The 27,001-nt window shown below is 46.0% G+C and overlaps 2 non-coding genes across 2 annotated transcripts; both read left to right on the top strand.

Moving 5' to 3' along the window:
- Nucleotides 1-3,381: 3,381 nt before the first annotated feature.
- On the top strand, nucleotides 3,382-3,464 carry trnal-uag (transfer RNA leucine (anticodon UAG)). Its single transcript has one exon. It is a non-coding gene; the product is annotated as a tRNA-Leu (tRNA).
- Nucleotides 3,465-13,181: 9,717 nt separating this feature from the next.
- On the top strand, nucleotides 13,182-13,270 carry trnar-ucg (transfer RNA arginine (anticodon UCG)). The gene is given in 2 exon segments: nucleotides 13,182-13,218; nucleotides 13,235-13,270. It is a non-coding gene; the product is annotated as a tRNA-Arg (tRNA).
- Nucleotides 13,271-27,001: the final 13,731 nt, after the last annotated feature.

The raw sequence follows: 27,001 nt of genomic DNA on the forward strand, positions 1-27,001 counted from the left end.
ACCGCTCAGGAGAAGCTCAAGACCCAGATCAAGCAAAGTATCAAGAGGAATGTGAACAAAGGCTCCCTGGTGCAGAGCAAGGGACAGGGAGCCTCCGGCTCCTTCAAAATCAGCAAGAAGGAAAACTCAGGGAAAAGTGGGAAAGAAGGTGAAGAAACCAGCAGACAAGAAATCTTCAGTGAAGAAACCAGCAGACAAGAAATCTTTAGTGAAGAAACCAGCAGACAAGAAAGTGACAACAAAGAAAGTAACAGCCAAGAAAACGAGCAGCAAGGCGGCGGCAACGCCAAATAAGGCGGTGAAGAAAGCAGCGCTTCAGAAAAAGTCTCCTGCGAAGAAGGTCAAAAAAGGCAAGAGTGCGGCGGGCGGAAAGGCGCTGAAGAAAGTGCAGACATGGAAGAGCAAGGTCAAGCCGAAAGCAGCGAAGTCTCAGAAAGCAGGGTCTGGAAAGAAGTGAAAGCGCGGGAAACTTGTAAACATCTGAACACAAAGGCTCTTCTCAGAGCCACCCACATCTCTCAGGAAAGAGCTGATCCCCTGATCAAATGATCCCTGTCCAGGCCCCGCCTGCAGATTCCACATGGAAATGATTTGGAGTAAATCCAGGATCCCTGGTGACTCCCCTCCGCCCAGCCCTTTCCCCACTCTCTGTCATAAAACAAAGGGATGTCCGGCCCTCACTCTAACTGGGGATGCGTTCGGTGCAGTCTCAGTTCACAAATTCAGGGGGAGAGTTTGTAAGACAGTAACACTGGCGGAGAAACCCCACCTCACAACTCAAACCCCAACACATGAGTTTCTCCAATTCAGCTGGAGTCGGGTGACAACAGGAGCTGGGATAGGCTGTGATCGGGAATGTTAGGAATGGATTTGTTCAGGGAGGAACGTACCTGGAATCTCCGAAAATAATAGTTCCTTATTTCCCCAGATGACACATTCTGCAGTGAGAATGAAAAGTCTCTTCACTGCTTCACATTTACTAATTGTTTGGTTCGAGATAAATAATGAGTCAGAGAGTAATGACAGGATCTGAAGCTTCTCTCACACCAGCCCTTGAATGACTCAGTGTGAAGTGTCCAATGTGTGAAGCTACTGCCAGGGTTTGTCAATCTGAACAGTTTCAGCTCAGTTCCTGGGGGCCTGGAATCCCCGCAGTTTGACTCTGTCTCTGTTTGGTCACCCGCTTCTCAATCCAATTCTTAACCAATAGGAGAATCACATATAAGTAAATAGAAGTTCTCATTGGCTTAGATTTTCCAATTGGAAAAAGCCTGGCAATTCCAGAGCCAGAAGGAATTGAAGTGATGGAAAATTTCAATTTTCAGGCAACAATTTTAAAACCTCTCATTTTATGTTCTGTTTTACTGTATTTACCGTCACAAAATCCTGACGCGATTTTAGGAATCGTTTTCATTTGTCAATCTGTTAACTGTAAGCAGCGGGAGGAAGGTCCAGTACAGCAATTTAAAACGGGACAAATATCAGCTTCCACTCTGTAAAAGGAACAAATTAGCGACTAACCGCTTCTCACAGGCTTCTCGGGGACTGACAGAAACGAGCGGTTTCTGATCTTTTCTCCTGAAAGAGGCGGATAATGCTGCAGGGAGCAATGAACTGCCCTTCACTTTCTGGCTGCTAATACACCCCTGACTTTAAACAGTTCAAACAGCGACTGATGCTTCTGCCGGAAAATGAGCAGATTCACCAGAATGATCCCGGTCCATCATGGCCAAAGACATCCAGCTGGCCCGCCGCATCCTCGGGGAACGCACCTAAAACCCAGCTTCAGTAACAAGTGTAACAAGGGCTCTTTTCAGAGCCACAAAATCAGCAAAGGAAAGAGCTGCCATCTCTGTTCATCATCAAACCCATTAGATTGGAGGGGCGGCCACATGGTTTCTGTTTTGTCACATCACTTTCCCGAAAGGCCTGTCGGACTGAGAGCTGATCTGGAATTTAGAAAGCAGCATTACCGGAGACTCATTGCTGCTCAGCACAATCTCAACCCGCTCCTGGGATCCGTTAGCTGGCATTTGGGGAAAAGAAATGGATCCCAGTTTTATTTGGAAGGCATTAATGGAGCCGGGTCCGTTCACATGAGGGTTATTTACAAACATTACCCAATAAGTTCACTAATATTTGAATCCATTGGAGATCAGTACACAGGAAATGTAAGGCAGCTCGGTCACTCTGACTGAAACCGCCAGTTCCCCGGGGTTGCAGACCCTGACACTGCGGGGAGAGAATCCCCGACTCGATCCCGCTGCCGGATGAAACAGACAGCTCTGTGTCCGGAGAATAGGGAGGGCCGGGGGGAAGGCACATATTAAAGCGCTGCAATGGATTCAGCTCCTGTGTGTGAACAACTCTCACTGATTCCGTCCTCTGGGAACAGTGCGGTCTAAACAGATCAGGTTAGGAGAGAAACACACAGCCCGAGAATGGCCTCTTTCTTCCTGCATTTACTCTGTTCTGGGAGCAGATTCTCATTGAGAAGTGGCGCTCAGATCACCAGAGAGAAAAAAAAGACACAATTCAAACTGTCCAAATGAAAAACAGAGAATTAACCCGGACACTTCCATTATTGAATTAATTCATCAGCTCCGAACCAGTTCCCGTTAATGTACCGGGATAATCTCGGGATTTATCAAATTGAAGGCAGCGGGATTTATTAAATTGTTGAATCTGACACCCGGTAGTTCAGTTCTTCACTGAACTGGAGGGGGAGATGTGTGAGCAGAGAAACAGAGCGAAATCCAGAGAGGGAACTGAAAACACACCTGGACAGATGTGAACAGGTCAATCCACTGTGACAATAACTCCATCTCTGACTCCTTCCTGACAGTAACCAGTCCTTTCACAGAGACTGTGAGTGGCTCTGAAAAGAGCCATTGGTTTATTAGATGACATTTTGGCCGCTTTACTTTTTCTGGGAGCTCTTGAGTGCTGGATTTCTTGGGCAGCAGCACGGCCTGCATATTAGGCAGCACCCCGCCATGAGCGATAGTCACCCCTCCCAGCAGCTTGTTGAGCTCCTCGTCGTTGCGGACGGCCAGCTGCAGGTGTCTGGGAATGATGCGGGTCTTCTTGTTGTCCCGGGCCGCGTTACCGGCCAGCTCGAGGATTTCAGCGGTCAGATACTCGAGCACAGCAGCCAGATCGACCGGGGCTCCGGCACCCACACGCTCAGCACAGTTACCCTTTCTCAGGAGCCTGTGAACACGGCCCACCGGGAACTGCAGTCCAGCCCGGGAGTAGCGAGACTTGGCCTTGGCCCGAGCTTTCCCGCCGGTCTTTCCTCTTCCAGACATTTCCACAATCTCACAAATACTTTCACAAAGAATGAATAATTTCCTTAGCATTGATAGCATATCGCAGGCAGTCAGGATGGCCGAGTGGTCTAAGGCGCTGTGTTTAGGTCGCAGTCTCCACTGGAGGCGTGGGTTCAAATCCCACTTCTGACACCTTGTGTTTTGACTGAACTGGAGGCATTTGGGAGCAGCGGCAAAAAGCAAAGAAAAATCAGGAAAGAACATGGGCAAACAAAATAACAATGGACCCAAAGATGTTGCATGAAAACATTAGAGTCAGAGGCAACGAAGCAAACAGCAGGGCACAGAAAAGATCAAAAATGTAACCTTTGCATCGGTTTGGAAGATGTTGCCAATATCCTTCAAGAATACATTGCTGTCTTCCCGAATGAGAGGGTGATGCAGATATTGTTATTAAGGAGGAGGAGTGTGAAGTATTGGACGTGATTACTTAAGGAGAGAGGAAGTCTTAATGGGATGAGCATCCTTGTCTGTGGATAAATCACCAGGACCAGATGAAATGTACCCCTGGCTGTTGAAAGAAGCCAGGGAAGAAATAGTGGAAGGTCTGACCATCATTTTCCAATCCCTCACTGGATACAGGTGTGGTGCCAGAGGATTGGAGGTCTTGTAACGTTGCAATAAAAGCAAAAATACGAGGCAGATCAAGCAGGGCTGATCCTTTTGAGTAGAGAAACAGGGCTGAATTCCCTGAACCAGTGCTACAGCTTTCAGAATAGAAGGAGCCTATACACACCTGATGGGTTCCACTTAAACAAAAGAGCTGGAGGTGTTGACGGTCAGAACAGATAAAATGTGGAGGAGTGTTTGAAGCAGATGCTGTGTGGTTTTTGTAGTTGTACTATGGAGTTATTTCAAGGAGGTGATTCTGAATGTAATGGATCAACGTGGACCCGTCCAAGGCAAAGGTTCTAAGCTTCACTGTGGTCCAGCCTGGTTGAATGGAACTGAAGCAAACAAATCATCCAGAAGTGGAAAAGAAATATAAGGCCATGAAAGCACATAATTCAGATGGATGCAATACCAGATGGTATGGCAAGAGTGTAAAACAGCAACAGACTGGTGAATAAAACTTTCCCATTGAATGAGACAAGAGAAGAGAAGGGTAATAATAGTGTCAGGTGAGTTGTGACACTATTCACATTCCACCTTGATCTGAATAGGACTGTTGAAGGGAGTGATTGAGAAGAATAGAGGAGAAATGAAAAGAAAGGAGAAATAAACAAAAGGTCTTTTGATTTTAGAATGCTTGTTTTTGGAAATGACAGACTGTAAAGTGTGTGTGTCAGAAGATATAGAGCGAAGTTGGGTATGACAAGATCACAGGAAAGTTGTGCCCTGAGACAAGGTGTGTGTTGACAGGAAAGCTGCTTTCTTTTGCACAAAATGTAATTTATTCATATAATTTGTGCAATTACATTGCAAAGCAGTTCAAATTTAATATTACATAAGGTACAATACAGATCAGTGTCCTTCAATAATGTACATGATGTATCTCACTATCCCTGCCTGCACAGGTTATATTTGCAGTATTTACATTACACATCAAACATTCTCTGGTGCAAACAGTCCGAGGGGTTTTACACGGGTTCCAGCCCCTCACTGTACTATGGCCTACTAGGGCCTCAGACTGCAGCCTTTCCCCATTGAGTCTCCATGGTGGCTTCCCCAAGCTTTAATGCCGTCCCACAGCACATAGTCTTGGACGTTGCAATGTGCCAGTCTGCAACACTCGGTCATGGACAGCTCTTTGCACTGGAATACCTGTCCCACGGCCGGGCTCGTTCTCAATAGAGATCATTTCAAATGAACATTTCCTAAATCCGTGCTTTCTCTCTCGCAATAAAGAGAACAGGATGTCTAGCAGATTCAGTGTGAGACAATAACACTGCCGGGTAAAGGCCGCTTTCCAACTCCAATCTTAACACAGGAGATTCCCCAAACAGCTACAGTAAGGTGTTGTAAACTGCTGGAAGCGGATGTGTGTGGAAATGGTGATGTTACTGAGGAGGTTTCTTCGTATAGAATGGACTGTGTTCAGGTGGGAATATTACTGAGTGTTAATTGCATCGGGACCATATTTAAAAGCTCCGGCTTTCTGGAAAGCCTTGACTATGAAGGCCGAGTCTGGAAGGGTTTGTGTGGAGAGCTGGGTTTCGGTTCTACTGTTAATAAAGGGTTTGAAATTGGCAGCCCGGAGGAAACTGGAGGTGGAGCTGAAAGATGAGGGGCCGTTCTCTCTCTGTCTGTCACTCTGGGTGTCTCCTCCATCTAGCTCTCTGTTTAATCTTCACTCTTGTCTCCTCCCCTCCCTGCTCTCACTCTGCCTTTCTCAGCCAGGTCCGGGTGGCCTGTAAAAAAAGGAGCCTGACGGAATCAGTCTCTTTTATTGTGCACTGATTTGAGGCAAGAATCAACATGTCTGGCAGTAAACAAGAGTATGCTCCAGGCTGGCAGTATGTTAGAATCCATGAGGAAAGGCATCATCACCCTCATCGACAAGCGGAAGGGGGAGCGGACAGAAATAAGAAATTGGTGGCCCATCTCACTGCTTAATGCTGACTATAAGATTCTGTTAAAAGTCATAGCCAGTCGATTCAAGTCTGCTCTGGAGTTGGTGATTCACCCTGGTCAGACCTATACTACACCAGGCAGGACAATCTCTGATAGCATTGCGCTACTCAGGGATATGATCACCTATGTACGGGACAGGAGGGTGGACATCTGCCTCATCAGCCTGGACCAGGAGAAGGCTTTTGACAGGATATCGCATACTTACATGATGGATGTGCATTCCAAAATGGGGTTTGGGGAGGGAATCTGCAATTGGGTCAAACTACTCCACACAAACATCAGTAGTGCAGTCTCAATCAATGGGTGGGAACCAGAATGTTTCCCGATCCAATCTGGAGTCAGACAGGGCTGTCCTCTCTCCCCTGTCTTGTTTGTTTGCAGTATTGAACCCTTTGCTGAGTCTATTAGGAAGAATGCGAGCATCATAGGGGTGACAATCCCAGGCAGCGGAGGCACTCAGGTTAAAACCTCCCTGTGCTTGGATAACGTCGCCGTTTTATGCTCGGATCCACTGTCTGTGCGCAGACTAATGAGCATCTGCGACCAGCTCGAACTGGCCTTGGGAGCCAATGTTAAACATGGCAAGAGCGAAGCCATGTTCTTTGGGAACTGGGCTAACCGATCCTTTGTCCCCTTCACCGTTAGGTCAGACTACCTGAAGGTGCTGGGGATATGGTTTGGAAGGGCTGGGACGTGCACCAAAACCTGGAAGGAGCGAGTAGCCAGGGTCCAACATAAGCTGAGCATGTGGGAGCAGCGATCTCTCTCCATTGTGGGTAAGGACCTGGTCATCAAGGGCGAGGTGCTCACATTGCTGTACGTGGTGCTGGTCTGACCCATACCGCATTCCTGCGCTGTGGCGATCACCTGAGCCATTTTACGCTTCATCTGGGGATCCAAAATGGTCCGAGTCCGGAGGGACACGATGTTCAAACCTCTGGATAAGGGCGGGAAAAATGTACCCAACTTCGCCCTCATCCTTCTGGCTACCTTTGTGTGTGTAGATCCCCAGTTTGCAAACTTCAAGTGTCACTACGTGCTGAGGTTCTATCTGTCCCCGGTGTGGCAAAGGATGGGCCTGGTCATATTGCCGCGGAATGCTCCATCCAGTTGGACTGTGCCATACTGCCTATCCTTCATGGAAAAGTTTCTGTGGAAAAACACCTTTGACCACCAATCCATCAGGCAGTGGTCTGCACGGAATATCCTCAAGGCCCTACGGGAAAAGGAGCTGGTGGATCCTTTCGGATGGTCCCCTGAGCAGAAGTCCAAAGTCATTTGGCAGAATGCCTCATCACCAGAACTTTCAAACAAGCACCAAAATGTAGCCTGGCTGATGATGAGAAGAGCCCTCCCCGTCAGATCCTTCCTGCACACCCGAAGTCTCACCCCATCCACACGCGGCCCTCGAGGTGGCTGTGGTGGAAAAGAGACGTTGCCCACCTCTTTCTGGAATGTGTCTTTGCAAAGCAGGTGTGGAAGAGATGCAATGGTTTTTGTCGAGGTTCATCCCAAGCAGCTCTGTAGCACAGGAGTCTGTGCTCTGTGGGCTGTTCCCAGGGACGCACACCGAGATAAACATCAACTGTTGCTGGAGGACTATCAATTCGTTGAAAGACGCTCTTTGGTCTGCCCGAAACTTGCTGGTCTTCCAGTGCAAAGAGTTGTCCACGACCGAATGTTGCAGACTGACACATTCCAAGGTCCAGGACTACGTGCTGAGGGACGCACTAAAGCTTGGGGCAGCTGCAGCAAAGGCTCAATGTGGAAAGACCACTGTGTAAGATCCCCTCACCAAGCTGAACTGAGGGGCTGGATCCATGGGAAACCACTCGAACTGTAGCCAGAAAATATTTGTTTGCTGTAAAATGTACATGGCATGACAATGAAATGGAAGGGTTGTGAGGCAACTCACTCCTGTATTGAAGGAAACTGATCTCCTTTGCACTCTCTGTATTGTTTGACTTGGTGCTTTTTGGAACTGTTTTGTAATGTTTTTTTTTTTACAGATTTTTATGAATAAAGTATATTTTGGAAATTAATAAAAGAAAGTCTGGCAGAGGTAAAGGAGGGAAAGGACTGGGCAAAGGCGGAGCAAAGCGGCACCGCAAAGTGCTTTGTGATAATATCCAGGGCATCACCAAACCAGCAATCCGCCGCCTGGCTCGCCGTGGCGGGGTCAAGCGGATCTCGGGTTTGATCTGTGAGGAGACTCGCGGGGTGTTGAAGGTTTTCCTGGAGAATGTGATCAGGGATGCGGTCACCTGCACTGAACACGCCAAGCGCAAGACGGTCACTGCCATGGATGTGGTGTACGCTCTGAAACGGCAGGGCCGCACTCTTCACGAATTCAGCGGCTGAACAACTCGACCCTTTCCAGCAAACACAACAAAGGCTCTTCTAAGAGCCACCCACCGCCTCACAGAGAGAGCAGTGACCTGGAAACGGGAGCTGGGATAGGCTGTTTAGAACTGTCTAGAATAAATCTGTGCTGTGTTCGAGATACAAAACTGGAATCCCCAAATTTGACATTTCATTTGCAGCAAGGATGTGCAGTGGATTTTATTTTCTGAACGGGCTGTGTAAACAGCGCCTGAGGCTCTACAGTTAGTTATTTCTCCAGTCGACACATGCCCTCAGTGAAAAGCCACATCACTCCTCCAGAATCACTCATTGTTTTCAGAATATTTCAAAATGATTTCGCTGCAATGAGGGAATCCGGGAGTTTTGCAGCAGCCATCGCTGGAACCAGATCCACTTGTGATGTTATTTCCCCCGAGACAGTGTTTCCTGCACTGAAACTGACAGGGTTTGTGAAACTGATCAGTTTCAGCTCAGTCATTCAGGGACCTGGAACTCCCGCAGTTTGAGCCCGCGCCATCCAGAGCCCACTTCTGATTGGTCACCCTCTTCCCATTCGCATGTCTTAACCAATTGCCGAGCCTCGAATTAGAAAATACAGCAAATCATTGGCTTAAATTGTCGTCCTGGCAGAAAGGTTGAATTCCAAAAAGCCGCCAATTTCAGTGTTGGGCAGAATCGAATTACTCAACGAATCTCAATAACGAAATTGGCGGCACATTTTATACTTACCCCGATTTTCCTTTCCATCGATTGGGGTGCTAATTCACTCGGGTGCGTTTGCTAATACTAACTGTAATCCTCAGATCCATTTAACATTTCAGTAATCCTATTAAATACAAAAGGAATTTTATGATTGAATTTCCATTGGAATATAGTGAAATAGTATCCCGATCGATGGAAAGGAAAATCGGGCAGAGGATAAAATGTGCTGCCAATTCGTTATTGTGATTTGTTTATATAACTGACCAGGACTGACTTCACCCGAACACAGCTACTAGCTCCCACCCCACTGACCGCTCTCCCCCCTCTGCAACTCGCTTTCTCCCCCTCCTCCCTACTGGTGAAATTCCGCACTCTGTCTGTTCGCTCTCCGCACCCCCACCCCCCACCCTGTCCCAGCCCAGCCCACAGCTACTAGCTCTGGCCGTGACACTCGCTCCCACATTTCTTCACCAGGCGCCACCTGTAGAAGCAGGAGGGCCGCAAGGGGTGACAGGGCGACGGAGGAGTGAGTGGCTGAGAGGAGGGAAGCGGCGCGGCCTGGAGCGAGTGGCCAGAGAGTGGGGTGGTGCGAAGCGAGGAACAACTGGCCAGGGGAGTGGGGGGGTGGGGGAGCAGCGAGGTCTGGAGCGAGCGGCTGAGGGGGGGAATCGTCGAGGCCTGGAGTGAGTTGCCGAGGGGGGAGAGCTACAGCTCGGTCAAAGGCCAAGTCTCGCTCCTCCTGGGCTGGACTGCAGTTCCCGGTGGGCCGTGTTCACAGGCTCCTGAGAAAGGGCAACTATGCTGAGCATGTGGGTGTCGGAGCCCCGGTCTATCTGGCTGCTGTGCTCGAGTATCTGACCGCTGAAATCCTCGAGTTGGCCAGTAACGCGGCCCAGGACAACAGGAAGACCTGCAACATCCTCAGACACCTACAGCTGGCTGTCCAGAATGACGAGGAGCTCACCAAGCAGCTGGGAGGGGTGACCATCACTCCGGGCTGGGTGCTGCCTAATATCTAGGGCATTCTGCTGCCCAAGAAAACCAGCGCTCCGGGCACCAAAACCAAGGCAATCTGCCAGGATTTTATCAAATACCCAAAGGTTCTTTTCAGAGCCACCCACAGTATCATTCTTGTAAATCTCCTCTGTACTCTCTACACAACAATTATGTCCTTTCTGTAATGTGATGACCAGAACTGTACGCAATACTCCAGCTGTGGCCAAACCACCGTTTTAAACAGTTCTCGCATTACATCCCTGCTTTTGTCAACCAAGAAAGGAAAGCATTCCATATGCCTTCTTCACCACTCTATCTACCTATCCTGTCACTTTCAGGGACTTGTGGACATGCACTCCAAAGTCTCTCACTTCTTCTACCCATCTCAATATCTTCCCGTTTATTGTGTATTCCCTTGCTTTGTTTGCCCTCCCCAAATGCATTACCTCACACTTCTCCAGATTGAATTCCATTTGCCACTTTTCCGCCCACTCAATTAATCCATTCATATCATTCTGAAGTCCACAGCCATCCTCCTCACTATCAATTACACGGCCAATTTTTGTGTCATCAGCAAATTTCCCAATCATAGCTCCCACATTTAATTCCAAATAATTATTATTTTTTTTTTTAAAGAGATACAGCACTGAAACAGGCCCTTCGGCCCACCGAGTTTGTGCCGACCATCAACCATCCATGTTATACTAATACTACACTAATTCCATATTCCTACCACATCCCCACCTGTCCCTATATTTCCCTACCACCTACCCAAGTACAATTTATAATGGCCAGTTAACCTATCAACCAGCAAGTCTTTGGCTTGTGAGAGGAAACTGGAGCACCCAGAGGAAACCCACACAGGCAGCACCCAGAATTGAACCCGGGTCGCTGGAGCTGTGAGGCTGCGGTGCTAACCGCTGCGCCACTGTGCTGCCCGTGTGGTAATATACACCACAAACAGCAAGGGACCCATCACTGAACCCTGTGGAACGCCACTGAAAACCGCTTTCCATGTGCAAAAACATCCGTTGACTACTATCCTTTGTTTCCTGCCACTGAGTCAATTTTGGATCCAACCTGCCACATTCCCCTGTATCCCATGGGCTTTCATTTTATTGACCAGACTGCCATGTGGGACCTTATCAAATGCCTTACTAAAATCCATGTAAACCACATCCACCGCACGATCCTCATCAATGCTCCTTGTTACTTCCTCAAAAAACTCAATAAAGTTAGTGAGACATGACCTTCCCTTAACAAATCCATGCTGACTATCCCTGATTAATCCATGTCTTTCCAAGTGGTAGTTTATCCTGTCCCTCAGAATTGATTCGAATAATTTACCCACCACTGAGGTCAGACTTACCACATCCTTTTAAAATAATAGTACAACGTTCGCAGACCTCCAATCCTCCGGCACCTCCCCCATATCCAGTGAGGATTTGAAGATGATCCTCAGCGCATCCACTATTTACTCCTTGGCTTCCTTTAACAACCTCAGATGCAAACCATCTGGCCCTGGTGATTTATTCATTTTCAAGGATGTCAGACCCTCTCGTTCTTTCACTCTCATTATGCTTATCGTATCTAATATTTCACACTCCTCTTCTTTTACTACAATGTCTGCATCATCCCTCTCCTTTGTGAAGGCAGAGACAAAAAACTCATTAAGAACCACGCCCACATCTTCTGGATCCACACAGAAGTTCCCTTGTACATCTCTGATAGGCCATACCCTTTCCTTAGTTATCCTCTTGCTCTTAATGGACTGATAAAACATCTTTGGGTTTCCTTCAACTAGTTGTATCCAGTCCACATCCACCAAATCACCTCTCAGTTTTGTAAAATTTGCCTTCCCCCAATTTCGAACTTTTACTTTTCGAGCTGCCCTGCCATTACTTAGCTTTACAAACTCATTATTGCTCGTGTAATAAGTAGAATAATTTACCAGTTACTCACCGATCAGCTTCTTCCCCTGTATCATGGAGGCTGAAAAGGCAGAAGAGAAGAGACCAAAGAGCACCTCCTTCCCCTAGTCAGTGAAGTCCCTCACACATCAACTCACAGCTTTACACTCTGTCCAAACAGCACTTTCTAATTAGTAATTATTCATAAATTACACTAACTAAAACATTAGTAACCTGACCAATTATAAGGTAGCTATTTGAGGGTTTTTAAACAAAGAGCTTTTTTCCCTCTCCCAAAGGCTCTTTTCCGATCCACCCACAGTATCTGAAAGGGCTGATTACTGTCTGAAGTCTGCTGTACCCACACCTCTGTCTATCCCTCTTCATCGAGAACAACCAGCGTCATCTCCCATTCCTTTCACCATCATGTGTTTAACTCGCTTCTCCTTATAGACAGTCAGATATCAATGTAATAATGAAATGATCTGTGTCAGTGCTGGCCATTTCCCTGTCCTGATTTCAGACCCCACTCTGGACACTTGTTTCCCATTCCAGGACCTTCTTGTATTAATATTCAGCACCACCTGTCAGTCAGAAACTTGTCTCAATGAACCGATCCTTTTACTGAACTTCCAACTGCTGCTGTCTATTTCTCGAGGGAAAGAGCAGCTCACTGAATAAGGATGTGAGGGGAATGTAACCCGGCTGCTGGTGAGAAGGTCCCGTCTTCTCAATCAAAAGCCCTTTATTTTACTTCAGTGATTCCCAGATTCCCAGCTGGTCCGTTGAGGATTTTGTTTTCACAGAAATAGCTTGTTAAATACAAATCTGATTCCAACATGTCAGTAACAGGACAGAATGGGAACCTTTAAAAGGATGAAGCAACTATTTCAGCGGCTTCTCACTGTCCCCCTGAAGCCTGTGTGAAGGGGAATTACCAATAGTCTGTAATTTATTACTTCCACACCGAGTTTGAGTTATTTGTCGTGTGAAAGATTGCTGAACAAAGTCTTTTACTGTCAGTTACGGATGAGAAGTTGACAAAAATTGGCAAAATAAAGCTGTTCATAAAATAGCACCAGAAATTTGAGTCGGTAAAAGCAAAATTGTGTTTTAAAAGTTTATTTAAACCGCTACGGGAAAATAGATTTTTATGTACTTTTCCAGTTGATCACTTCTTTTCCACAGTGAAATTGGCGGCTTTCACAAATTCAAATATTCTGCCAGGTTGACAGGTTCAACCAATGATTTTTTGTATTTTGTGCTTCGAGGTTCTCTGATTGAACCATTCCTGAGGACTGATGACCGTGTGGCCTAATGGCTAAGGCGTCTGATTTCGGTATATTCGATGATGTTATCAGAAGATTGCAGGTTCGAGTCCTGCCACAGTCATTTTGACCCAAAGGGATTCTGCAGGGCTTTGGGGATCAAGTCGGGGACTGAACAGATTGGAAACCCGACATGGACTTGATGGGGCGAATGGCCTCCTCATGTGCTGTCACTGACTTCATGAGAAGAGGGTGACCAATCAGAAGTGGGCTGGGGTTCCAGCGGGCTCAAACTGCAGGAATTCCAGGTCCCTGAATGACTGAGCTGAAACTGATCAGTTTCACTGCAGGAAACACCGTCTCGGGAGAAATAACATCACAAATAATTCCATTTGACTAATTATTCAATTATAAAACAATGGGCAGATGTGAAGGTGTGATGTTACTTTTCACTGTGAGGGGAGAATCCACCATCTGTGTAAATCAGCAACTTTATAACATCGTCTGTACGTTTGGAAAAGAAACGATGAAAACTCTCCCCATAACCCTGGTGCGGTGGAAAGGCTCAATTCAGAGATTGGACTATAACGAGAGCACAACATAAATCATTAACTGATATTTCCGGCATAAAACACACCCCAGCTCCCGTTCCCATGTCACTGCTGTCCCTATCAGGCGGTGGCTGACTCTGAAAAGAGACTTTGTTTTGTGTTTCTGCAGGAAAACCACAAAGATCCTCCCAGGCAGTGAAACTCATCTTCCCAGAATCTCCATACCAGATTGAAACAGAAAACACAAAGACAGTGAGAAAGTTCCAGAGAGTTACTGAGCATTAAAACCAATGAAATAAACCAATTCCAGAGAGATGTTGGTGCAGCTTTTTCAGAGAGATTGTGGGTGGCTCTTAAAAGAGCCGTTGTGTTTCGAGTGTTTTCACTACACGGTGGAGTTTTACTTGGAGTTGATGTACTTGGTCACTCACTTTGTCCCTTCTCACATTCCGAGCGCTTTGTTGGGTGGAAATGTTTCTTCAGGCAGTTTCAACAGCTCAGAGCCGACATTGAGTCAGAAACCAGAAATGGGAGTACGGGACACAGACAAGGAATTGAGACTGAACCTTTCTAAATCTCACTGGTAATAGGCCTCAGCTAGAGCATTGTGTCTAATTCCATGCTCCACACTTTAGCAGGAATGGCAAGGCCTTAGAGAGGGTGCAGAGGAGATTTACTAGAATGTATCAGAGATGCAGGAATTCAGCTAATGTGGAAAGAATAGGGGTCTGGGGTGTGTGAAGCTGGGGTCCTTCTTCTCAGAGAAGAGATGTTAATGGGGCAGTTAATAGTTGTGTTCAACATTGTGAAGAGTTTTATAAGAAGAAAGAAGTTTTACTACAATTAGGCAGAGCCTTGGTGAGATCACACCTGGAGCACTGTGTACAGTTTTGGTTCCCCTTATCTAAGGAAGGATATACTTGCCTTAAAGGAAGTGTATCAAAGTGTCACTCGATTGCTTCCTGGGATGAGGGGATTGTCCTATGAGAAGAGATTGAGTAGACGAGGCCGATATTCCTCAGAATTGAGAAGAGTCAGAGGTAATCTTACTGGCACCTAAAAATCTTAAGGGATTTAACAGGGTAAATGCTGGGACGATGTTTCCTCTGGCTGGGGAATCTAGAACTAGGAATCACAGTCTCAGTATAAATGGCTCCATCATTTAGGACTGAGAAGAGGAGAATTTTTTTTCACTCAAAGTATTGTGAATCTTTGGAATTCTCTACGCGCAGTGGTTAGCACCGCAGCCTCACAGCTCCAGTGACCTCGGTTCCGTTCAGGGTATTGCCTGTGCGGAGTTTGCAAGTTTTCTCTGTGAGTGCGTGGGTTTCCGCCGGGTGCTCCAGTTTCCTCCCACAGCCAAAGACTTGCAGGTTGATAGGTAAATTGACCATTGTAAATTGCCCCTAGTGGAGATAGGTCGTAGGAGAATGGTGGGAATGTGGTAGGGAATATGGGATGAATGTAGGATTAGTATAAATGGGTGGTTATTGGTCGGCACAGACTCGGTAGGCCGAAGGGCCTTTTTCAGTGCTGTATCTCTCTGTGACTCTAGAGACGTGGATGCTCAATCATTGGGTATATCCAAGAGAGAGATCGATAGGTTTTTGGATACGAAGGGAATCAAGGGATCTGTGCTCGTGTGGTAAGATGGAGTTGATGTAGGAGATCAGCTGTGATCTTATTGAATGGCAGAGCTATTTCGATGGGCCGAATGGCCTACTCCTATTTTTTATGTAAAGTTCCATTCCTCTCAGGGAATATTTAATTTTCAAAAAGAGAAATACTGCACACACTGGAAACCTGAATAATAACAGAAGATTCTGGAAACACTCAGCAGTTCCAGCAGTATCTGTGCAGAGAGGAAGGTAGGAGCAATGTTTCAGGTCTATAGAAGGGTCACAGAACTGGACCACTAACCCGAGCTTCTCTTCTCCACAGTTGTTTCCGGACTGGCTGAGTGTTTTCAGTATTTTAGGCTTTTTCTTTCTGTATTTCATCCTTTTCCCATTTGACTATTTGCTGTGAAACTTTCAGCGTTGTGCTCAATTCTTGGTGTCGTTGTGTTTTCTTTATTTGAAGTAATGTAAATAGTAACCTGAAATGAATTTGCCAAATGGTTGGGCAAATTGTTACAACCAGTTTTTGAGCAAGTTCTCCACAAACACAGTGAAGGATTCCTTCACATTTGTGAAGACCATCCAGGACTTCAATATCGATAGCAATGCCGTGTCCATGTGTCATTTGACATTGCTAGCCTATTCACCAATGTACCACTTCAGGAAGCCATAGATATTTGCACTGCAGTGCTATATCATGGTGATCTAGACCCGTCACCATTGTGCGAATCAGTATTCATTGAACTTATGAACTCGGCAACTTGCACAGTTGAGTTCAGTTTTATTGACACCATGTATCGCTGGTGTTGCCATGGGATCCCGTCTAGGCCCAGCTCTCACAAACATCTTTATTGTATTCCATGACAAACCTGTTTTTAAGGGAATGACACCTCACCTCCGACCTCTTGCATATTTCCAATATGTAGATGATACGTTTGCTATATTTGAATCCGCAGCTGCATGAAATAATTTCCTTGCACGTCTTCATGGGCTCCATCCTGCACTCAAATTCACCTTTGGAATGGAGCTGTCAAATGAGCTCCCTTTCCTTGATGTACTAGTTGAGAAATCTGCTAAGGGGTTTTCTACCACGGTCCACCGCAAACCTACCTTCACTGGTCAATGCACGCGTTGGGATTATTACAGTTCCACGCACTATAAGATTGGCCTTATCGGCAACCAATCACTGACCGACATTGGCTCCTGGTCCAGCAACAACTCAACCTCAAAATCCTCAGACCTGCTGAGTGGTTCCAGCATTTCTTGTTTTTATTTCAAAATACTCATCCTTGTTTCTAAATCCTTATGTGTTCTCACCTGTCCCAACCTCCTTCCTCCCTCCGTAACCACCTCCCTCCCTCCCTCCGTAACCACCTCCCTCCCTCCGTAATCACCTCCCTCCCACCCTCCGTAACCACCTCCATGCAAGCTTGATGCTGAAATAGGGCGAATCAAAGACATCCTGCATTACAATGGCTACACTGATCAGATCATTTCTCACTGTATATCGCACAAACTTATAAACGGGCTGAAGGACGTCATTTTGAGCCCTGAAAAGTGCCCAGTCTCCCTCAAATTACCCTGGAAGGGTAATTTATCCCCAGTATTTGAGTAACAGGTGAAGCGAGCTGTTTCCTGCTGTTACTATGCAGGAGCAACAAGTGTGGTGTTCACCACTAACAGGATGCTGCTGTCAAACAAAAGAGACGTCCTGCCTATCACACAAATAAGTAACGTGATATATGAATTTCAATACCAGTGTGATGCTAGGTTTCTAGACCGTACATCCCAAAACTGGCGGATTGTATCAAATAACATGTTCCTTCCGCTGTTCACAATGGGCCCAACCCAACCAACCCGTGCTTGCAAAACTCAAAACACAGTATCCAACATGAGATGTGATTCCACAATAGGACAACATTTGCTAAATAATTCACAGTGTGCTAAGAATTACACTGACAACCAATTTAAGACTGTCAGTAGGGCTCGCAGTGTGGTGCATTGGTGTGTACTGTAAGCTACATATATTAATACACAGGGCCCTGTTCTTTGCAGACAGAAAGAACATGCACACACATTGTGCCAGTTTAAGCTAAACAAAATAAGTGACAGCCATTCACTGGCTCATTCCACAGGGCAATGCCCTGACCAATCAGAGTCAAGCTGCCTGGTTTAAACTTCAAACAAAGCTGGGCAGTTATCTGTCAATGACCATAAACTGATGCATTCTGAATGGCAATGCCTCGACCAATCAGAGTTCACTTGCCAACCAATCAGCACTCTCTTCTCACACAGAAGAAAGTTGGTGTTTTCCCTTAAATTGGTATTCTTGTGGATTGCCGTGCTGAGTGCAAGACGAAAACAACTGGCTACCAAAGTTTGGACAACATGTCACTATTTTCACGAAATGATTACTTTTATTTTCAATATAAAAATATAAAGCAATATGAGTGTAACATTTACAGACAAATTCTATTACCTCACATTGCCTGATTCTTTCACACTGACAGACTATGTGAACTACTGTCCCGATTTTGCAGTTCTCACTTCCAGTTAGCAAATGTCAGCAATCTGTGATACAGTGCAGTTTACAGACCAGACCGTCAATCACAACATGCAATAATTGTTCAGCTTATGTTGGACTGGTGGGATTTAGAAATACTAGGAATTGAGATGAGCTGTTATTGCATTTAATTATTTGTTTCATGGGATGTGGACGTCGCCAGCCAGGCCAGCATTTATTGTCCATCCCTAATTGCCCATGAGAAGGTGGTGGTGAGCTTCCTTCTTGAACCACTGCAGTCCATGTGGGGTAGGTACACCCACAGTGCAATTAGGAAGGGAGTTCCAGGAATTTTACCCAGCGACAGTGAAGGAATAGCGATATAGTTCCAAGTCAGGATGATGTGTAGCTTGGAGGAGAACTTTCAGGTGGTGGTGTTCCCATGCATCTGCGGCCCTTGTCCTTCTAGGCAGTAGAGGATGCAGGTTTGGAAGGTGCTGCCTGAGTAGCCTTGGTGCATTGTTGCAGTGCATCTTGTAGATGGTACACACTGCTGCCACTGTACGTCAGTGGTGAAGGGAGTGAATGTTGTGGACGGGGTGCCAATCAAGCGTGTTGCTTTGTCCTGGATGGTGTCGAGCTTCTTGAATGTTGTTGGAGCTGCACCCATCCGGGCAAGTGGATAGTATTCCATCACACTCCAGACTTGTGCCTTGTAAATGGTGGACAGGCTTGGGGAGTCAGGAGGTGAGTTACTCACCGCATGCTTCCTACCCTCTGACCAACCCATGAAGTCACACTATTTATAAGGCGACTCCAGTTCAGTTTCTGGTCAATGGGAACCCCCAGGAAGTTGATAGTGGGGGATTCAGCGATCGTAATGCTGTTGAATGTCAATGGGAGATCGTTAGATTCTCTCTTGTTCGAGATGGTCATTGCCTGGCACTTGTGTGGCGCGAATGTTACTTGCCACTTATCAGCCCAAGCCTGGATATTGTCCAGGTCTTGCTGCATTTCTACATGGACTGCTTCAGTATCTGAGGAGTCGCAAATGGTGCTAAATTTTGCAATCATCAGTGAACATCCCCATTTCTGACCTTATGATTGAAGGAAGGTCCCTGATGAAGTAGTGAAGAAGGTTGGGCCGAGGATACTACCCTGAGGAACTCCAGCAGTAATGTCCTGGTGCTGAGATGACTGACCTCCAACAATCACAACCATTTTCCTTTGTGCTAGGTACGATTCCAACCACTGGAGAGTTTTCCTCTTGATTCCCATTGACTCCAGTTTTGCTCTGGCTCCTTGATGCCAGACTCAGTCAAATGCTACTTTGATGTCAAGGGCAGACACTCTCACCTCACCTCTTGAGTTCAGCTCTTTTGTCCTTGTTTGAACCAAGGCTGTAATGAGGTCAGGAGCTGAATGGCCCTGGCGGAACCCAACCGAGCGTCACTGAACAGGTTATTGCAAAGCAACTTCCCCGTCGATGACACCTTCCATCACTATACTGATGATTGAGAGTGGACTGATGCGGCAGCAATTGGCTGGGTTGGATTTGTCCTGCTATTTGTGTACAGGACATACCTGGGCAATTTTCCACATTGCCGAGTAGATGCCAGTGTTGTAGATGTACTGGAACAGCTTGGCTAGGGGCGCGGCAAGTTCTGGAGCACAGGTCTTCAGCACTATTGCCGGAATATTGTCAGGGCCCGTAGCCTTTGCTGTATCCAGTGCCTTCAGTCGTTTCTTGATATCACGTTGAGTGAAACGAATTGGCTGAAGACTGGCATCTGTGTTGCTGGGGACTTCAGAAGGAGGCCGAGATGGATCATCAACCCGGCACTTCTGGCTGAAGATTGTTTCAAATTCTTCATCCTTGTCTTTTGCACTGATGTGCTGGGCTCCCCCATCATTGAGGTTGGGGATATTTGTGGAGCCACTTCCTCCTGTTGGTTGTTTAATTGTCCACCACCATTCATCATTGGATGTGGCAGGGTGTAGATCTGATCCGTTGGTTGTGGGATCACTTAGCCCTGTCTATTACATGCTGCTTCTGCTGTTTGGCATGAAAGTAGTCCTGGGCTGTAGCATCATCAGGCTGACGCCTCATTTCAAGGTATGCCTGGTGCTGCTCCTGGCATGCCCTCCTGCACTCTTCATTGAATTAGGGTTGATCCCCCAGCTTGTTGGTAATGTTGGAGTGGGGGAATATGCCGGGCCATGAGGTTATAGAATGTGGTTGACAACAATTCTGCTGCTGGTAATGGTCCACAGCACCTCATGGATGCCCAGTTATACATTGCTAGATCTGTTCAAAATCTATCCCATTTAGCACAGCGGTAGTGGCACACAACACGATAGAGGGCATCCTCAATGTGAAGACAGGACATCATCTCCACAAGGACTGTGCAGTAGTCACTCCTACCAATACTGTCATGGACTGATGCATCTGCGGCAGGCAGATTGGTGAGGATGAGGTCAAGTATGTATTTCCCTCTTGTTCGTTCCCTCACCACCTACTGCAGACCCAATCGAGCAGCTATGTCCGTTAGGACTCGGCCAGCATGGTCAGTAGTGTTGCTACCGAGCCACTCACGGTGATGGACATTGAAATCCCCCAGGCAGAGTACATTCTGGACCCTTGCCACCCTCAGTGCTCCCTCCAAGTGGTGTTCATCAGTCTCTCGCTGTCTCTTGCTGGTTTGCTCAGTCTCTTTCTCTGTACCTTTCAAAAGGTCAAAGGGTCACTGACCCGAAACGTTGACTCTGCTTCTCTTTCCACAGATGCTGCCAGACCTGCTGAGTGATTCCAGCATTTCTTGTTTTTGTTTCAGATTTCCAGCATCCGCAGTATTTTGCTTTTACCTTTCTCTGTCTGTTCATTTCTGGGTCCTGATAATCTCTTCCTGGTTTTCTGTGTGTCTTTCTCTGCCTGCCTCATTGTTCGTGCTGTTACTCTGTGTCCTTGTGTCATTGTGCAATGAGGGTGAGTCCGTCAGCACGTGTGTTGCTGAGTCCGGGATTCTTGAGAAATCCGACGACAATCCTATTTTCATAAAAACATGGGGGAAATGAACATATTTCACTGACAGGCAGCTACAATTTAATGCCGCAGTAAGCAGAGTGGCGCAGCGGAAGCGTTTGGCTCATAACCCAGAGATCGATGGATCGAAACGCTTTTCTGCTATTTATGCTTTGTAATAATGCAAACCGTTCACTTTCAATACGTCAAGTATTTACCCAAAATGACAAGATGCTTCCAAAGGCACTCTATTGCAATCAGCTTTTTCCTTCCAGTGAACACATCAATCAGCAACAACTCACTTTTGCTCACACGAACAAAAGCTGCAAACACGGACCAGCCGAGTCTCTCCCACTTTGTCAACCCCTTCCTGCAGAGCCTCCGCTCCACCACCAGATGGTGATGTTGGCCACAATAAAACCAGGGCAAATGGTCACAGTGAGGAGACGGTCAGTAACAGAAAATAAAACAATAACAGGGAAAACCTTTACACAACAACAGGGTACATCTTTACACAACAGAAACATATTTACACACCAGGAAATACCTTTAGACAACAGGGAGAATACAATCATGTTTCTCCATCTCAGTCTCGTTGTCTCTCTCTCTCTGTCCCTCAGTTTTGCTTCCTCACAGTCTATTGGTTTTCTGTGTGTTTTTCTCTGTCCTGTTGTCGATGGTGTTACTCAGCGTCTTTGTAACATTGTGTAGCCAGGTTGAGCCTCCCAACACCTGTGTTGCTGTAATAAAAACAGAAAATGCTGGAAATGCTCAGCAGGTCTGGCAGCATCTGCGGAGAAAGAAACAGTTAACAGTTCAGGTCTGTTTCCTTAGCTCACATTAACTTTGTTCTCTCTCCACAGATGCTGCCAGACCTGCTGACTATTTCAAGCATTTTCTGTTTACGTTTCAGATTTCCAGCATCTGCAGTATTTTGCTTTTGTACGTGTGTTGCTCTGTCTGGGACTGTTTGAGTGCAATGCTATTGCTTTATAAACAGCGTTGAAACAAACATTTATCTCGCTAACACACAGCACGAATACACAGCTGGATATAAACAGCAGCCTGCAGCAGAGGGCACAGTGGAAGTTTATTAACACAAATAATTCACCAACACTATATTTACTGCTATCCACATTCACACCACGCTTCATCTTAACACGTTTTACTCTTTATTTACATCAACTTCTTGCTTCCAATAAACACTTCAATTTGGAACACAGCTTCCAAATCACCTTGATTCACAAACCCGAACACAAGCTGCAAATGCTGCAAACACACACCAGCCCAGACTTTCACCTTTCTGTCAACACATTCCTGCATCACTGCCTCTCCACCAACAGTTGTCGCGAGAATCATACAATCAGAATGGCGACAGCACAGAAGGAGGTCATTCGGCCTGTCGAACCCGTGCTGGCTCTCTGTTGGAGCAACTCACCTCGTCTCACTCCCCAGTCAGTTCAATTTTGGTGGTGGGAAAACTTCTCGAAAGGATAATTCGGGACAAAATTAATAGTCCCATGGACAAATGTGGGTTAATTCAAGAAAGCCAGCATGGATTTCTTCAGGGAAAATCATGTTTAACTGTCCTGCTGGAGTTTTTTGATGAGGTAACAGAGAGGGTTGATGAGGGCAATGCTGTTGATGTGGTGTACATGGACTTTCAAAATGTCTGGCAGCATCTGAATGGTCACTGACCTGAAACATTAACTCTGTTTCTCTCTCCACAGATGCTGCCAGACCTGCTGAGTATTTCCAGCGCTTTTTGTTTATATTTCAGATTTCTAGCATCTGCAGTATTTTGCTTTTATTGACTTTCAAAAGGAGTTTGATACAATGCAACACAACAGACTTGTGAACAAAGTTATAACTCATGGAATAAAAGGGACAGTAGTAACATGGATATGGAATTGGCTGAGTGACAGGAAACAAAGAGTAGTGATCAATGGATGTTCTTCGGGCTAGAGGAAGGTTTGTTGTGGAGTTCCCCTGGAGTCAGTGTTGGGACCCTTGCCTTTCCTGATATTTCTTAATGACCTAGACCTTGGTGTACAGGGCAGAATTTCAAAGTTTATGGATGATACGAAAATTGGAAGCATTGTGAATGTGTAGTAACAATTCTGTGATTCTGTGATTCCAATATTCAAGTCATTAATATATATGGTGGTCCTGACACTGACACTTGTGGACATCACTGTCCACCATCTTCCATTCTGAAAAACAACTAAATGCCACAACTCGCTTTTCTTGATATTTCATACATTTTTTAATCTAAGCAGATACTGACCCTCCGATTCCAGGAGCCTCAGTTTTGTTACCCAGCCTTTTATGTGGTAGTTTGTCAAACGCTTTCTTAAAATCCATGTAGACAACATCCATTGCTTTCCCTTCATCAACCATTCTGTTACTTCATCAAAAAATTCAGTTATTTATTAATAGATGCAGTACTGAAACAGGCCCTTCGGCCCATCAAGTCTGTGCCGACCAACAACCACCCATTTATGCTAATCCGACATTAATCCCATATTCCCTATCACAGCCCCACCATTCTTCTCCCACCTCCCTGCACTGGGGGCAATTGACAATGGCCAATTTACCGATCAATCTGCAAGTCTTTGGCTGTGCGAAGAAACCCACGCAGTCACAGGGAGAACTCAAACTGCGCACAGGGACTGAACACGGGTCGCTGGAGCTGTGAGGCTGCGGTGCTAAACACTGATCGCCCAAAATGACTGCGGCAGGACTCGAACCTACAATCTTCCAATAACATCGTTAAATACACCGAAGTCAGACGCCTTATCCATTAGGCCACACGGCCAGTAGTGAAGGATTGAAAAGGTGCTGAACCTCTCAGTTTTCGGTCTACCCAAACCAAGTTCAAGGCCTGAATAATGAACCAATTGCCTCATTAGTTCTGTGAATAATACAATGATTTAATAGACAAAGTTTTGAAACATTCCTGCCCATAAATCTTGATAACAGAGAGTGTGTGGATCTCCTGACTCAGAATGTTTAATGGATACAGTCCTCAGATCCGACAAGGAACCCCTGAACATCCACAGTAAAGACAGTGTGGATGAGGAAATGGAAGAGCCGGGAGCTGAAACTCAGGGACGGCCGAGCTCTCCTGTCATTGAGCTTGTTTGTCTGCTCTGCTCGGCGCACTTCCGGCTCTACTTTGTTTCCAATGAAAAGATGAAAAGGGCCGTTCGGTTTTCCTCTCACTGACAGCGTGTTTCACTCGGGTTAATATAACCCGGGACTTTTGCTGCTGAAATGAATTCTGCAAGGTCCCAGCAAACACACCGGCTCCCTCCTTTCTCCCCTCTTTCTATCGGATTGTTTTACCAGGAGGGGCTCAATAATAACAAACCCCCTGCAGGGAATGACCGCAAATTGAGCATCAAAATGGGGCAAGTGGGCATCTTTCTGGGTTCTAGGTTCCCCCGACCCCGTCCCTCCCTCCAGTCCAAGCCCCTCTTCACTTTCTTTGGGACTTTGATGAGGGTGAAATGGGGAAAGTTCCCATTGATGTTTGAGTGCTGAATTGCTGCAGAGATCTGCGCACGCGCTGTGTTGCCCCGCCCCCAGTGGGACGTCACAATGAGGAGTGGAGCCATTGCGCATCCTTTCCCCAACCCAGTCTGTGAGGCCATTCACTCAATCAGGGGAAGATGCTTTAAATCAGCTGCTAATGGAGACTTCCCGGGCCCGGGGGAAGGGAACAAACAGCATCTGCTTCCAGCAGCCATTGCTTTGGGAGCGTGTCCGCAGATGTGCTCAGAGATTAGCACTGAGTGGTGGGAAGTTGAGGGGGAGTCGGGGAGTGTTTGTAACAGAAACTGTGGAGCAGGAGCTGCTCCCGGAACATGGAGTGAGCCGGGGACACGGGGAAGGGAGAGTTCATTCTCGGACAGTGTCTGTACAGGCTCAGGGAGACACAATGGGAAGAAATCACTATTGAAAATCACTGACAATTTCACCACCCAAAGGAGAGGGAATTTTCCTGCTTTAGTTCCAGTCTCTCACTGTTTGTTGGATTGTGAACAGTGGGGGGAAAATAGCCGCAAAATAACGATGTGGACAGTTAGACAAAGAGCATTTATTGCAGACACCAGGTGAGAAGTGTGAAAGGCACATTTTAAATAGTGGCTGCTTGTTTTCCGTTGAAATAGAAATGTGACTGTGTAAAGGTCACTGCTCTATCGGACAGTCCCAGTCATTGAGCAGTGCAGGGCTTGTGTTGTTTCTGAATGTCACAAACTTGTTGTAAATCCACTGCAAGCACCTGGTAAACAGAAGCTGAATACTGCAGTACTGCAGTGGAGTCAGACACTGACACTGTTTGTGTTCCTGGTTTTCATTTTATGATTGTTCATAATGATTATTATTGGGACGATTACATTGATCGCTTTTGTATCTTCTATCTCACCAGTTCTTTCATTCCTGCAGGAAAATACATGAAGGAACCTGACTGGATGTGGTGATTCTTGGACACAAGGAAAAGTGCAGTGATCTCGTTCCAACACACAGTCGGTACAGGATCACTCCCAAAGCACAGAGATACTGCCAGCTCATCAGTTCCACTGGAACAAACAAAAGAAGTAGTCAGACAGACACTGATCCCAAAGTCAAGAGAGACACATTTTCAATCCAACAGTCAAACAACAGCAGGAGAGACAGAAGTTGTTTCTATTTCACTCCAATTCAGTACAGCTGACAGGTTGATACATCAATCACAGTCCAAAAACAAACTCACTATCAGATCTAAATAAACTCTGTCACCATGGTCACATTTTAAATATAAAATCTGAAATAGAACAGGCAAAATTTACAGAATTCAAAGGTACAGAATGAATGCAAGGAGGCTTCAAGGGGATTTGGACAGGTTAAATGAATGGGCAGAACATGGCAGATGGAATATAATGTGAATAAGTGTGAAGTTCTCCACTTTGGTCGAATAAACAGAAAGACAGAGTATTTCTTAAATGGTGAGAGGTTGAGAAGTGTCGATGTCCAAAGGCACCTGGGTGTCCTTGTTCATGAGACACGAAAAGCTAGTATGCAGGAGCAGCAAGCAATTAGGAAGGCAAATGGCATGTTGGCTTCATTGAAAGCGTATTTGAGTACATGAGTAAAGATGTATGAAGTCTAGGTGAGACCGCACCTGGAGTATTCTGTCCAATTTTGGTTTCCTTATCTAAGGAAGGATAGACTTGTCACAGAGGGAGTGCAACAGAGATTCACCGGTCTCATCCCCTCGGATGGTGGGATTGTCTTATGATGAGAGACTGCAGAAACTGGGCCTAAATTCTCTAGAGTTTTGAAGAATGAGAGGTGATCTCATTGAAACAGACAAAGTTCTTACAGGGTGTCACAGGGTAGATATGGAAAGGATGTTTCCTCTGTCTAGTGAGTCCAGAACAAGGGGACACAGTCTCAGAATAAGGGCAGACTGAGATGAGCAGGAATTTCTTTACTCAGAGGGTGAGAAATCTGTGGAATTCTTCATCCCAGAGGGCATTGAACATATTCAAGACAGAAATCGATAGATTTCTAAATACTAACAAGATCAAGGGATCTGGAGATGGCAGGGAAAAATGGCGTAGAGGTAGATGATCAGTCACGATCTGTTTGAATGTTGGAGCAGGCTTGATGGGCTGAATGGCCAAATGCCCCTATTTCCTATGATCCTATGAATCCCAATAATGTACATCAGAACGTTAGACCAAGTTATGCATTACATACCAGTTCAAAAATCCCACAGAGATTAAGACTGAAAGATACAGTATCAAGCCATTACTACAAAATGAAGGACTTGGAGCATGCAGACCAGCCCATGTATAAGATTGAAAGTTATATTTTCATTCACAATCATTTTCACAGAGCTTAATATTGAATACCAATCCACAACTTGCACAGGATTACCAAATAAAACCTACAACTGTAAAATACAGTTAATCCATATTTTAAATTAAACACAAGACAAACAAATATTGATACATTAAGAGAGCGGGAAACAGTGAGAGCAGAGTGGAGCATAAAGAGCCCAGGAGAGAGAGGGAGCAAGAGTTCACTCGGAGAGCAGGGAACAGCGAGAGCAGGCGTCAAAAAAGGCAAAGGAATACACAATTAATGGGAGAACACTGAACGGTGTAGA

This window comes from Heterodontus francisci, unplaced genomic scaffold (assembly GCF_036365525.1).
Source record: "Heterodontus francisci isolate sHetFra1 unplaced genomic scaffold, sHetFra1.hap1 HAP1_SCAFFOLD_58, whole genome shotgun sequence".
Lineage (NCBI taxonomy): Eukaryota > Metazoa > Chordata > Chondrichthyes > Heterodontiformes > Heterodontidae > Heterodontus > Heterodontus francisci.